General features: G+C 23.7%; 1 protein-coding gene, 1 long non-coding RNA gene and 1 pseudogene across 7 annotated transcripts in view; 2 read left to right on the forward strand and 1 right to left on the reverse strand.

Moving 5' to 3' along the window:
* Positions 1-16,395, forward strand: part of LOC114127434 (uncharacterized) — a 291,174-nt pseudogene that overhangs the window by 130,456 nt on the left and 144,323 nt on the right.
* Positions 1-16,395, forward strand: part of LOC114127405 (neuroligin-1-like) — a 378,466-nt gene that overhangs the window by 41,576 nt on the left and 320,495 nt on the right. For both annotated transcript variants that reach the window (XM_050201685.1, XM_050201684.1), the window contains exon 2: positions 3,963-4,061. The gene's annotated coding sequence lies outside the window, so the exon portion shown is untranslated. The remainder of the gene's footprint in view (positions 1-3,962; positions 4,062-16,395) is intronic.
* The window catches only part of LOC114127432 (uncharacterized), a 50,599-nt gene that overhangs the window by 17,260 nt on the left and 16,944 nt on the right, over positions 1-16,395 (reverse strand). Inside the window, exons 3-4 of one of the 5 annotated variants that reach the window (XR_007604409.1) lie at positions 12,411-12,543; positions 5,089-5,436 (exon numbers count right to left, since the gene is read on the reverse strand). This is a non-coding gene — a long non-coding RNA (uncharacterized LOC114127432). Of the gene's footprint in view, positions 1-5,088; positions 5,437-5,802; positions 6,097-10,491; positions 10,584-10,776; positions 10,922-12,410; positions 12,544-16,395 lie in introns of those variants that run through there. The other 4 variants (XR_007604413.1, XR_007604411.1, XR_007604412.1 and 1 more) reach the window with 4 other exon arrangements.

The following is a 16,395-nucleotide window of genomic DNA, read 5'->3' on the forward strand; positions in this document are numbered from 1 at the left end:
TATCGAAACGAAAAAATCCCAGATTTGGTGTAAATTAGTTTTTCTAAAACTGCAAATATTAATTTCATTTAAATACCTACTCGTATGCAGTCAGCTTTAATTAGTAGCTTACTAAAAAAAATGTTTATCTCAGAAAAAAATATTAAATACACAAATAAATATATTACAGTATTTATATCAGTGGCAATGGAAAATGCTCCTTTAGATAAAACCTAGTTTATGAATAAGTGTGAGAGAATTATATTTTATTTCTTATTTTGTTTTCAAGAATATATAATTATAATGTAACTTTTCATATAAATTGTTGTTATCAATGGTATAAGCTACAAAATAAAATTATGTTACTTTTATAATTAAATTGAGCAATTGTACTATCTGGTATAATATTATACATACTAATAAAGTGACGATAAAATTAAAAATAATAAAACAGAATAGTTATATGATAATAATTATGAATTGTTTAGTTGATCTAGTTATTGTTCTAACGTATTAATTATTATTGTGATTATACAAATATATATGTAATATATATATATATATTTATATATACATATTATATATTATATATACATAAATAAGTAATAATATTGTTTCTAATTTAATTATACTATTTTGTTTAAAAATACGAATAAAAGTATAAAAATAATTAGTTCCTTCGATATTTTTTCTACATTTTAAATACATAATATGTTTGTACTCTATAATACAGCCATTCAATTACAGTATCATTATTTACATAGATTATGTTCATTAAAATTAAAACTATTCATTACACTGATGAAATTCTATAAGCTTGACTTTTTAATATTAGTAATGAATAAAAGTTATGTACTAATAATATAACCTTGCATAGAAGTCGTATTTATTATTATATTTCAAGTGTATATTGTATATAAGTTACTCCATGTTTATACAAAAATTAGAGAATACTTTTTTGATTATAAGAGCATTTTATATCACTAATTGTGTCAAATTTCCTACTGATATACAAAGAATGTTACAAAGATCTGAAATATTCAAATGTAATTTTAATGTGAAATTGTCATATCTTTATGATATACTTTGTATAGGTACGTATTAAAGTCATAAAAATATAGATTTCATTTATTATTATTAATACGTATATTATAGTTAATAAAGAAATTAAAATCAAAAAAAAAAAAGTATATAGGTTATTTTTAAACATGCCGAAGAACAAATAGGTCTATTTAAAATTCTAAATTTAGTCATGTTTCCCCAATTACAATGTAATTTGAATAGTTATGGTGAAATATTATATATATATATATATTTAAATGATTAATACTGGTAAAGATTATAAAATAAATATAATGCATGGTTAACTTACATTGACAACAGCCATGTCAAATATAAACAATTTATATTGATAGTAGCCAAATATTGTGTTGACAATAATAATTAATTCTAAGAATTAAATATTAAAATTGTTGACATAAATGTGAATAATATTTTTTGGACAATGAAATATACAAAGTTTGTATTTTAAAAATATAAAATAACAAAAAAAAAAAAAATAATTATACATTTTATTTATTTTTGTATGTATAAATGTTTTATATAGTCGTAGAAAAACATAAATTGTTTAATAATATTGTATTTAATTTTAAATAATACCCCGATTTTTTTTTTTTAGATCGCTTCATAAAAATAACGTTTATAATATTATGTTATACCTATATTCATTCTATTGTGTCTATGTATTTGTATGTGCAAATTAATAGTATTGTAAGTAAAAATAACAGATTGTCTTTCATTAATAAGTTAATAGTAATTTATTGACAGTTCATTGATCGGAGATGATTATAAAATTAACTCATTCAAATTAATTTTATTAATTTCTATGTTTTGTTTTTAGTTTGTACAATGCACATTCAAAATAAGTTAAGAACTATTCTGCATAGTTATTTTTTTTTTTAATGTTAATTATTTTTACCTATTATTCAACTTATTTTAACTATTATTTACTGTATGTTGTATAAGATTTATTTAAAATAATGATTTAGAAAAATAAAATGTAGAACATGCATATTCATACACGAATTATTAAAAATTTAACTTACCTTAATAAAAATTATTAATTTAAAATATGTATTCTGTGTACAATATTATTTTTAAAAATTAAACAAATATAATAAAATAATAATATGGCGCATATTTACAAACACTAATTTATTACAATATAAAAATAAAATTATTATAATTAGGATGTTTCAATATGCAATTGGTTAGTTCATATAATATAAAAAATATATATAATAAAATGTATTCAATTTTTATACAGTTTTTTTTTTATTTCTATTATACGAGTATGTGTAATTATCAAATAAGTTGAAGTAATTTAACTGTTTGGAATAATGTATAATAAATAATGAATAATTTATTTAGTTTTCATGTAAGCATTATTTTTGTTTTATAAAAAAATATATTATTTTAAAATTATATCATACACAATCAATAGTTTTTTCTTAAATTAGTAATAGTAACAATCCAATACAATTTAATTATAATAAAATTATGTTAACATATAATGTATAAAATGTAAGCAGATAATTTATGAATTTGTTTTCATTCATTACTTTTAAAGTTAAATTTCATATTTTTAAATTTCACATTTTCTGAAAAAAATAAATAATCATAATTTATTTCTATATAAATACTGAAAAAATAAACTATGTAAGTTTTTTTTTTAATTATTAGGAAAGTTTCTAAAATATAACAGAAAATAAAACTGTGAAGTCGATGATTTGTTTTGTACGATTTGATTATTTTTCAATTCTTATACTTTATTTTTATTTCTAGAAATTAAATATTTAAAACTATAAAATAATATTCTACATGTAAAACATAAAAAAAATATATAACCATGATATGAGTGAAAGGGATTTCCTTAGATACTATACTACTTAAAATTCTTATAGAATTTATTTATTTATCTAGAAAATTTTTAATTAAGAAGGTCTCTGGGCCGTTTAAGCTTAAACTAATGAGATAGATTTTTGAGGAAAGTGATGGTTAACACATGAAATATATGTGTTTTAGGATAATTATTAGTGTAACTATGGAATTTTTGTAATATTATGAAGCTAACACAGGCGCTTTTAGAATTTTAAAGTTTGTGAATACCTATACAAACTATTTGAAACATGGTTAAATTAAACTAATATATTCAGAATCTCCTGTGTGACCAATATAATATTATGCTATGTATTATTTGTTTATATAATATATAATATATTGTGTGTTTATTTATGTTTTAAATATTTAATTAAATTTCAAGAATGTAGTAACTCAATTCAATTAAATGCTGATATTATAATGCTATTTAAATGACGTATTTTGACTTTTTTTAAGTAGTTGTATAGGACTTAAGTTGTGATATTTATAGTATAATTTATAAAATGTCAGATGTTGGATGAAATATGTTTATATTATTTTTTTCTTCATAATTAAATATTTATTTGATTTTTGCTCTACTTTTAATTTAGTATATTTTATATTTTGCATTTGTTTGTAGTTTAAAAAATGTATATGAAATATAATTAAACGTATCTTAAATATTTATATTTATCTATTATTTGTTATTTATTTATTTCATAACTCATAAGTACACATTTACCGACACTTTGAGTATTAAATTAAAATACAATTATTGCGTATATTTAAGTTAAAACAATATAAGTATTGTAAAATTAAAAATATTATAAAAATATTAAATATATATTATAACAACATGTAAATAGCTAATTAAAGTAAGAAAATCTGAATGATTTATAATTTAATTTATAAATCGATATCATATATATATATATATATATATATATATATATATATATATATACATATAATATTAGAATTAATATAGTACATTATATTAAAAGTTATCATTTATTATAAGCAATTAGTATTATTATAATTATTTCTGTTATTTATTATTACAGATAAAATCAATAATTTGAAAATGTGCTGAATGAATATTATTCTTATGACGTTGAGTTTATCGTTTCAACAGAAGACAAGTTTAAGAAAATAGTATATACGTAAGTACAATATTTTCATTATTTAATAACTATTAAATTAATTAAACTTAGAATTTATTGTGATTTAAATAATTTAAAAACTATATAAACGTATTTTGGTTTAAAACTACATTCTTTGATCCATTCAGTACTTATTTTAAATAATCTAAAATTAAAAAAATAAAACGGAATTCCGTTATTTTAAGATTAGATATATCATTAAGGTTAGGCTAATATAATAACTATAATAATTGTTGTCTGTATTGATTTATTCAAAATTATATTATATTCTGTTAGAAAGTACACTTTTTTATGATTGAATAATAAACATATTGTTAATTAATTACATTATTTGTATAGACATAAAAAAAAAACAATATTTTTTAATCAATGGATTATGAACATTTTAATTTTAATTTTTAAGAATAATAATATTGATAATTATTTTTCTTACATATTATTATATGTATTATAATATAACATCATAAAACATTATCACTTATGCATAGTCGATAAATTTGAACAATAATTTTTTTGTACTTAAACGTTAAATTTATACGTTGACTATTTTTTTTACTTTTGTATTCTGAATACAATTTATTTTTGTTTGTCATTGCACTTTCTGACAACGAGAAACGTTCCCAAATATACGTATTTAGAATGATAATTAGATACAGAAAGTATATGGGGTTAAAACGGAAAAAGAGAGTTGGAAGGAAAATATATGTTTATTCTTGTACACTGTCTCAAGTTAAATTGAGTTGGTAAACCAAATTAAAAGTGACGATTATTTGCAATCAACACGCATCGTAATGAAGTTGTAATTCATGTGTAAATGTAAAATGGCCTATCCAAATGTCATCTATGTCTACAATCTATTGCCTCTTAGTGTGGAACGTTGAATTTTACTTGAGTATTAAATAAAAACATCGAGAATATAGAACTTTAGTCCATCATACCATATATTACATATTTTGATAACAATATTTATAATATATATATTTTTATGTTTACTTTGAGACTTATGATAAATTTTGTCAAAAACTTATTCTATTTCCTTTCCTGTGTGCAATTCGAAGGTTCCACAACTTTAATTATATCAACGATAGTATTTATAATGATTATTATGCAGTTAATAAACAAAACGAAATCAAATCAATTTTTCTCATGAGTTATTTTTATTGCTTCTTTTAACAGTTTACATGAGATTATTACAACATTATATCAATAGTATATTAAATTGTACATAATTACCTGACTGACTGAATAATAGTTATAGTATTTTATTCGAGTGAATGAATTTAGTAGAAGCCCAATTCATATAATATTTATTTTGTAAAATAATTATACTCTAATACATATTTTTTGTTGCTGATAAAAATCATGAAATGACTGACTACAAAAAAAAAAAAAAATAAAATAATTATAATAATAAATTTTATATTTCATTTTTAAGAATTTTTACCCAGTGAATATTTTTTTCAAAATTTTTCAAGATTATAAATAACTTGGTTTAAACATTTATTTTTTAAATAAGTGATAATATTATAAACATTTGTTGAACATTTCAAATATCGTTTATTATTATTATTATTTTGAACAACAATAAAATACCAAATAATGTTTGAGGAGAATTATTATAAGTATTTTACGGGTTATTATCGAGTGTCCTAAAATTTTGAACTTGAAGTGCTCGTAAACAATTGAGCTGGTTTTCCAGTAGAATTTTTTTTCATATGAAGGTTAAAAAATAATAAAAAAACTTGTATAAGATATTTAAATCTTAGTTATAAAAACAAAAATATGTATGCATTTCTTACTGGATATAATAAAATAAATAAAATATTTTTTATATTTATACATAATATATATATATATATATATAAATAATAAAATGACTGAAAATTTCTTATATCTATAAATAGCTTAAAAATATTAAAAGTTTTTTTATTAATTTTATAATGAATAAAAAAAGATAATATTTTAAACATTTAAGAAAATTAAAAATATCCTCGGTGACTCGTTTTCGAGTTACATCAGAAAAATAAAATTGAACCTGTCAAAAATAGAATTAAAATTAAAATTCCCAATATTCCTGAATTGTTTGTTCGTTTTTCTCGATTTCAAAAATTAGTTATGGGACTTTTAAAGTTTGACTTCTCTATAGTACAAAATAAATTTAGTTTTATATTAAAAACAACCCTTATTTTTGAAAATCAAAGGATTTTATTGACAATTTATTGTGTAATTTTATGTACACACACACACACAAAACACATCATGTTATAAAATCAATAAATCAATCGCACCGTTCAGAATCTAAAATAATTTTTATTCTAATACAACCCAGCTGAAACAAACTTTCAGGGTCCAGTCTCATGCTTGTTTTTTTTAAACATATTTATTAGTTCGTAAATTAATGTTATCTACTTGTTTGTATTTTATTTTTCATCTTTTCTTCATCGACAAAATTTTAGGACAAAAATCTGGAGTTGTGGTTTTCAACATTTTATTTTACTATCCATAGTAAGTAATAGAGTGAACATAGCGTTGGTTGGTATCCAAAATCCATTTATTGTATTTAGCGTTTTGTCACTATACACACAAAACACCACTTTTGCTACCGATTCACGCACATAGCACCTAATGATAAACCGTTATATTCGACAACTTTACTACCTTCATCTTCATTTTACACTATAATAATTACGTTTATGCTTATTTTTAATAGTATTTTATTAATTATCACCATCTAGATATGACATTTTGTAATGAGTGTGTATACAGGAATATAGAATCGTAAAACATACAGTTGACCCATTTAATGCCGAAATTATAACACATTCTCATATTTCACACATTCTTGTTCTGTTAACAATTTATTTACTAAATATTTTATATTAATTTTGAACATAAATGTAATATTATAATATATAAATATTTATATATAGGTTACCTAATAAATAATAAAATAATCATAACTTTATGTACCTACCTATTATATTTGCATATTTTATTTTAATATAAAATATATAATTAAAGTTACACATATACGTATATGTTGTGTATAAACATATTATACGTAATAGAGAATTATCAATTAATTATTATTTTTGGGAAATTCATAACATAAATCTGAAATTTTAAGGATCGTATTTTTTAGTTAATGATTATATTATCTATTTGACATTGTTATTTGTTATCTTTCTGTTCATTAGCTTGTCTATAAAATATAAATGTAATTTTAATGTAAATATATTTCAAATTATAAGATATTTATTCTCGATTAAATTGATAACACATTTATTATGATATACTTATTTAATATTCGTGATGGATGAAAATTAATATTTTGTAATTTATATATATTAATATGTATCTTTGAGTTGCCTGCCTTATCATGGTTTTATTGGATATTGATTCATTGCCAATATATTAAATAAACGATACTATTATGAAATAATGTCTAACACTCTAATGTAACGCAAATATTTAGTTATTATTTGCATTTTGATATGATACAAATTAAATTTATCAATTTATGATAGTTTATATTTTTACAATATGTGAATAAATTTTTTGTCAAGTAAATTAAATAAAAATAAATGCGATTTTGATTAATATATTATCGTTTAGGAGTATGTTTTTGTTTGAAGAATAGGGAAGTGTCTTTACTATTTAGGGGATACATTATTATAGGGAGAAGTGACACGAATGATAAACTAGTAGACTTTTGCAACAACCAAAGTGGTTAACTAGTGTTGTTATATAAAATCTCTCTCCAGATCGCTTCCGTCTAATTACTTAGGCACATATTTTAGGAGAAGTAAAGGGAGAACCCATCCTATCGTTGCTAAATATCGAGCGAAATGTGCTTTTTAAGCATGTCTAGCCGGATATGCGCGACCACAGAAGATATAATATTCGCTTTACAATTAAATTAGAATATGGAAACAGAGGAAAAGGGTTGAGCTGAGATTAAGGGTAAGCCCAAAAACTTTGACCACAGCTCATATTCACATTATTTCCGAAATTATATTCTACCCATGCACCATGTGTTCAAATTCGTCATGGTTGTCGTAGTTTAAAAGGTACTGAGTGGATATTGGTAGGCCAAAGTCAACTGTGGATCCATAATTCGCTAACATCTGGTATTCTTTAAACCAAAATCGGTAAATGATTTATCACTCGTACATGAAAACGGTCTGAAGTCACCATTGAAAACGTCGAATCTGTGTCCACTGTTCCACACCTGCCTCTCTGTAGAATATAGGTCTTTTAATTTTTGATCAGCTATAAGTATCTCGAATTTTTGTCTAATGTTGGGATCGCAGGAACAGTGGTAGATGTAGTAGTGAACGGGGTTTGGGTAATGGAGGTAAAAGTAATAGTAGTAACTGTATAACCATCACTGTTTTACTCCTGTTTTCTGATAAAGTTAATATATAGTATATACATCTATGTGTCTGTTGCTTGACGTTATCGGGAATGACATTTCCACACTGCGATGCGGGTTCATAATATGGAGAATAAAATGTTTAGGGAATACGGTTTTTAAACGAAAATGTATTTACTCCATTTATAATGTTTATTATTTGACATTTTATCGTATCGCCGCCAATGTTTGTTTTTTAATCGTTTGTTATACAATTTAATTTTCCACTATCTTGCTACGATTCTCCAAAACTTAGTAAATGCTTAGTAATGTAAATTTTATATTGACATTGAAAATAATATGGCTCTATCAACTATGAATACTGTTATTTGTAGCAATCAACAAATATAACAGTTAAAACATTATAACATTAGTGTGAAATCGTATTTTTTTAACGTTCTAAAAATATAAAACTTGATTATAATTTAATATTATTCAATTTGATATAATGTTTGATAAAAACTTAAATTACAAAATGTGATAAAATTTTCAATAATAAAAATTACTTATAAGTAATTTTACTTTTTAATAAATTTGATAAATTTAAAGTTTGAGACAAATATTTAAAAAATAGGTATTGAGAAGTGTATATTCTTTGCATAATTTTTTCTTAAGTAAACATGTAACTAAAAAAAGTTAGGAATAATTAATTGCTTATAATATTAAATCTTAAAGATGTAAGCCAAAAAGAAAAACTTAAGTGATCCTAAAATCAAACATGAATGAAATTTAACATTTCATTCAAGAATACCATCATCCAGAAACGAGAAACTTATAACATTAAAAAAACAAACTTTTTGTACTGAAAAATTGTTTTTACTTTATGCTTGTAGAAAGTGTGGAAGTTATTGAAACCTAATTGGTTATTAGGCGTTTAATTGCCTATTTTTTGCATTTATAAAGATTAAAATATTGTAAGAAAAAAAACTTTCCTGTATAATAGTTACGAAGTTAAGTATTTCAGAAAATGCATTTATAGGTTTTTTATTTGTTTTCTTTATTTAATGTGCGAAATTGTTTGCAAACTTAACAATACATATAATCTATGTATGTTAGTGCAGTTGAAACAGAAAGAGCTCTTCAATATAATTAGGTAAATAAGTATATAACAAATTTTGTTTTTTGTCAATTCTATATATTTTTTAGATATTTAAAAAATAATTAATAGTAATTATATAAAATCTAAAATAAAAAATGTGTAAGTAGTCTCTGCTGTATATTAAGTATCAATTTGCCTAATCATTTGAATAGGTTAATAAAATTACTGCAATAGATGTTTTCAATATGAATTTAATGATACATATTGTGCAAGAAAATATAATATAACCAGGTTCTGTCATTCGATATTAGGTACTTGGTTGATTAATGTTTAATGGGATTTAACTCTTTTTGATTTTTTAAATTTCCACAAAATAAACTTAAATATACATACACATTAACATAATATATAATAATATATATATTTAAGTATTTGCAGGTATTAAAATTTAAAATTATATTAATTATTATTGACTACAAAGTATTTTATAAAATTTTGTGAATTTTATTAATTTTATAAAAATATGAATTTAAATGTTCAAAAAAAAATGTGACTATTCTTTTTCGATACATTTTAAATTTTGTAAGAACAATTAATTTTCTATTTGTATAAAAGAAAAAAATCCATACAATGTATATTTCACGTGATTATATTAATACTTAGTGATTACGAATTGTGTTACAAAGTTTCAGTATATAAATTATTTATTCAAAGTATACTATTATAAAATAATTGTGCAAGTAGAAAAAATATCACCAAATTAGTATTAATCAATGTTTTATTCAATATATTATTTATCATTCGATTAGACCTATAAATATTAATAATAAAAACATTTAACAGCTTCATTTAAACTATAAAAAAAGTAAAAAAAAAAATATGCATAGCATAGATTTTATTTATTTATCAATATTATAAATGGAAATGATAAAATATTTTTTCACAAATATGTAATATTTATTTATATTAATACCTAATTACTGTTTGGTTCCGTGTTGTTAGTTCCCGGATTTGTAACCACTTAGGAATTTTAACAACATACATGCATTTCTTTTCTAATCATAATCATCTAGACAAAAATAGTATCTAGCTAAAATTATTCTTAAAATAAAAAAAAATATTATAATTTATTAATAATTGACACCTAATAGCTATTTTTCATAGAGATACAATACATATTATAATTCATAGGCAATAGTGAAAAATAACTAACTTTAGAATACATAAATTGAATAATATTGATAATATAAATTAATATAATTAGGCATTTAAAATTTAAATAAACGTCACAGTGTTGGTTATTTACTCCGACTAGCTTACTGAGCTTACTGTTTGATAAAACTTCAAAGTATTGCTAATTTTTTTTTTTTTATTATTTATCTGATGTGACAACTGCTATGTTATTATCTAAACATTCATAATTAATTACATGTTACCTTCTCATAATGCTAATTAAAACGGAATTTAATATTATTATAACTTAATATGTTCAAAGATACAAAACTAACTAATAATTAAAAAAAAAAAATGTTATGCAAATTACATTAGAAATTAAATATAATGTTTTTATGCGTAGATTGTGGTCATAGACTATTATAGGTTATAGATTATTTAATACAGATTTAAAGTATCTATTTAAGTTGTTTAGTCTATCGTATTTTTAAATTGTTTATTGCTTCGTAAATATAATATATTATTTCGAATATAATTTTGATTTGATTAAATTCCAACCGACCAGTCCATTAATATTTAACGAACAATAATAATACATGAAATTATAAAACAGAAATCATAATGAAAACTCGAACAAAATTATTCTACAAAAGAGAATGAACGTAAAAACACGAATACTTAAAATATTTAAAATATAACTGAAGTGTGATATAATATTCAAATGTGAGTTCCCAAGCGTTTCATCAATAGAATGATTTTCAAAATGTATAATCAAATTTACATTGAAAATGTATTCATTTATATGGATTTGGACAGTGTTGCCAAATTAAATTTAAATTGACGTGATAGTACCTAAAATTAATAAAAAAAATACCTTATACCCGACCGGCCCATCACCAAATATAATCATACAACGTATGGGACAACATCGCTGTAGTACACCCTATTAATACATATATGAATTCATAATTGTATAAATTTACAATACCATGTCGAATTTTCAATGATTATAAATTATATTATTATTTTAAAATAATACTTTTTGATATATTTTTAATAGCGGTATTAATTATTATTGTACGTATTTTTCTAAATATCAGCTTAATATATTATAAAAATCTTATTCTGATTGCTTTTTAGAAAAATAAAAATAATTTGAAATAGTAAATAATAAAAATTGCTCAGTTTCTCAATGAAAGCTTCAGTCAAAATGTATGCACTACGAATTACATTTTTCAATAATATACCTAATTAGATACCAGTAAATGAGAATCTAAAAGTACCAAAACATATTATACATGTATATTCTATAATACTGTCGCTTAGGAACCATCATAAACAATCTCGGTTTTCTCAACTTTTTAGAAGAAATTTTAAACTGTTTCAATGCTAAGAATTTTTAAAGTTGGTATGCTTCGAACGATTATTAATTCTAAAACGCGTATTGCGTTTTTCTGAAAATATGTTTTTAACGAAAGCGAATTATTATTAAAAATTCATAAGATTGGCCTTGAAACTTGATAGTATAATATTTCAATTTTAGTTAAACCATGATGTTTTTACCATTGATTAATTTTCACTAAGGGTTCAATTTTAAATTGATCATGATGATTGTTATGTGACTATATAATATCTTTTGTATGAAAAATCGTTTAGTGTAAAAAACTGTTAAAATTATATTAAAAAATTATTAGTTTCGTTCGATTGATATAGTTTTATTTACCTCATTATTCCATTGGTCATTGTCACGGTAATTTACTTTTTACGTGTGCTGTTTTCCAGTGTTTCAGAAAAAGTAGAGAATTATTTTAGAGTGTGTGACACATCATGGTCGACCTTCAAACTTTCTGGATCTCCTAGAATAAAATATAATTAAATATCGACAGACAAAAGACGTGCTTTTTCTTTTAAAACGACGTCAAACGTATGATGTAATTATGTAGAGGAATGTATTAGTGAACCCAACCATGGAATATATTATATATTATTACTGCGATACAGACTATTATTATTTTCCGGTACGATGATACAATATGCATAAGATCTCCGTTGTGCGATTAGTTTTGTGATGAATCACGAATCGTGCCAACAATCTATATATGGAATAATTTGAATGCGGTAAAACAATCAACTCGACTTAGTTACCGAATACTTAGTCCCTTACCGGCGCCGTTCGAGTCCATTTGAAACAAAGTTAGATCGTTCAAAAATAGAGGCATCCCATTACTTGACCACGCTGTAGGTATGCTGTTAAAACTATTCGTGCGTTATCGTGGTTGTGTTAATTTACGGTACACACCGAAGTACGATACCTATTTGTTCACGCAGTGTGCACTGTATATAATACGCTATTTGCTCATTTCGAAGGATTAATCAAATACCGCCGGTGCACCATAATAATATCTCCCTTTTCGATGTACATTTTTATACGTATATATAAAGGTAGGCATTGTAAGTACACGCGCGCTTGTGTACCGTCTATACGCTATATCTCCGGTTGCCCAAAAATCGATAAAAGGAAAAACCGCTAGATGCCCGCAAATAACGGCTATTTACCGAATGCACGTCGCACGCACTTATTTATAATAGGTATGCATATTATTATTATTCTATACAATGCATGCGTACGATTTCCAACCACCCCATAGTCGCATCGCCTCGTTATCGCGATTTTTATTCTTTTGGATACATGCGCATATTATTTTACGAAGCTACTTATATTCCGTTCCTTCGATGTATATTCATAGGTTCGTGCCGCTATTTTATTTTCTTGTACACGGTTACCGTACGAATAATAATCGGTGGAAAATCGAAATCACGTAGAGCTACGATATCATAATAAACAATATAATAGGTGTGCGTTTAACGATATATTATTGTGTATCGGACGACGACGACGACGACGACCTGCGACGAAATTGTGGTGAAATAATAATATCTTAATGTCGTATAATAACGATTTTGATCACGCGATTATTGCTGCGCATGTAGCGTGTGCTCGATAATAATACATTTTGCATTGCGTTCTGTATTTCCAATTGTCGCAACTGTAGTATGGTGATTCGGACCAGACGCGATCGTGAGACAGCCGTCGTTATAGGTAAACGCACGCACTGTACAGAACGACGGGGAAATATACAAACATTATAATATACTTGTCAAAAAACAGTGATCAAAAAAAAGTGGTTGCCGTGTTGTCAGTTAAAAAATTATTTTCTGCATGTATTGTATAATACTATTATTAGAAGTAGCCGTTTTTAAAAAAAATATTCTAATTTTCGTTTTATTTAATATGATTGGCTTTATATTTTTAAGACTCTTGGGACCATGTGTTATTACCTCGGGGCTAAGAACGACATTTGTACAGTTAAAAATAAAAATTTTATCATAGTAAAATTCTAAAATCTTTATTATCGTGGTAAATTTAGATATCGTGATTTATTTCAAGTACGAATAAATGTTTTTATTTTTTGATTAATGTATAGACAATTGTTTGTTAACGTCAAGTAACGAATTGATGATATTCTATGTGTTGATTTTTGATTTAAGCGTACCTAACGACGTTGAATTTAAAGTGAGATAAAATTTCATGTGATTTTTTGATAAACAAAAGTAACTTGTTCTTGTTTGATTCACAGATGACAATAATAATATTAATAATATAATTCTATATCTATTGTTCGGCTCAGTGTACAGGCAATTTCGATACATTATAGTGTAGGTGGCTATTTCGAATGGTTATTTAACACGAGTATAATATTAAAATATTTTCTTTGCGACGAATATGAAGTGCTAACTATATAATTATTTAGATGCGTTCTAATACTGTATTATAATAAAAACGGAAAGTTGGTAGTTTTTTAAAAAAAGTTTTCATGAAAAATCTATTGTTGAGTTCTAGATTCACGTGAATGTTACATCTTCACCGAACAAACAACAACAACAACAACAACAACAAAAAAAACCAAAAGAACCGTTACTATCATTTTCCTTTTTTTTCATTAGATTTGTACGGTTTTCTCAAATAAAATGGCATTCAATCTGAAATTCTGTGTTCAATTCTCAGTGTTTTTTTAACGTCAAAAAAAAACCGTTAAAACATATATCACGAATTAATCTAAATGTCTATCTACTTGTTTTCGGAATACTCACACGAATATTTTTTGGAACGAAATCATCTACATTTCTATGATATTTGAATAACATTCTTATTTCGGCAGATTATTTTAAAAATGGAATGCATTTTTTCCTTTATTCCCAATACAATATTATTATTATTATTATTTGTCATATATTTTCGTAAACATAATATTGTATAGTTTTACCAGCGCCGGTCATTCACTAAAAATCTTTGAGACAACTAAAACGAAATTATTACCAAATAAGTAATAACACATGACCCGTTCATAGCAAAGGATTCGAGCTCAGAAAAATGAACGCGGTCGCCTAATGACAGAGCGCCGCAGCGTTCTACTACCGCCGCATTTTATGCCGAGTTAATAAACCTACGCCGTCTAACAATATTGCCAGATTAGGTCTAATGAAAACGAATGTTTTTCAACGGATTATAACACAATTTCAAAATGTCAACCTGTACCACGGACTAGCCGCAATAAGTCCTATCGCAATTATTCTGTGTGCTATTATATTGTATAATATGTTTATATATACGCGCATTATATTGTTAAGTTGTTATACCGTAAATGATAAAGTGCACTTAGCTCTTTATCATACAGTGTGGTAGGTAATATATTGGATAACCAGTTTTGTGTTTTTTTTATGTATGTATATCATTTGGAAATTCGAAGAAGTTAAATGTTAACACGAAGTCTATTTAGTATTTACAATTTTGTATTGCTGTCGAGTGAAATAATTTTTATTGGTTTTTATTTTATTTATTTATTTATTTTTTTGATATCGAATATGGTTTGTTGATCAAAAAAAATTTATAATCGAATTTTCAACACGTACCTAAAAACTACAAAAGAAAAAAAATCGAAATGAGTTTATAAAATATGAATAGATTTCTTAATACAAGTATCTTTTTTATTTTTTTTCATCAGTCAAAATGTATAAATTGAATATTGTTTGAACATTTAAAACCTAAGATCAACTTAAGTAAATCATAGATTACTTAAAAACATTTTTACCAAAAAGTGTACAACAACATTGTACATTTATTATCGAATAATTAAATAAACATGAATGTTTATTGCAATTTTCTTACAAGAATTGTTTATTATTATTTTATGTATTTTTGTATGATTTAGCAAATTCATTTTTTTTTATTTTTTTTCCAATATTATTAAATAAATACAATAATACAACGTATAAAAATGTGTGACAATTTGTTATATTCTTTATGCTGTACTTGATATTAATTATATCTTTACTTAGATTGGTTAGTTGTATGATGTCTAATGTCTATACAGATATACTTAAGATAGTATTATACAATATACACTGGACTATAAATCTTTGAGCTTAAGATATAGGGTATAAGTAATGATACTGAACAGTATAATACAATGAAGGAATTAAGTTTAGATTTATTTTTTCTACTTGCCTTTCAAAAACTAGGATTTCCCTGATTTCCCAATCCTCTAGTAATTACGTGCATGGTACTTCCGGCACTTTGGATTTCACAAAAAGCGTACCGACAAAAGTCGTGATTTGAGAAATTTCTTACCTTTGTGTTGACGCTACGT

Source organism: Aphis gossypii, chromosome 2 (genome assembly GCF_020184175.1).
Source record: "Aphis gossypii isolate Hap1 chromosome 2, ASM2018417v2, whole genome shotgun sequence".
NCBI classification, from domain to species: Eukaryota; Metazoa; Arthropoda; class Insecta; order Hemiptera; family Aphididae; genus Aphis; species Aphis gossypii.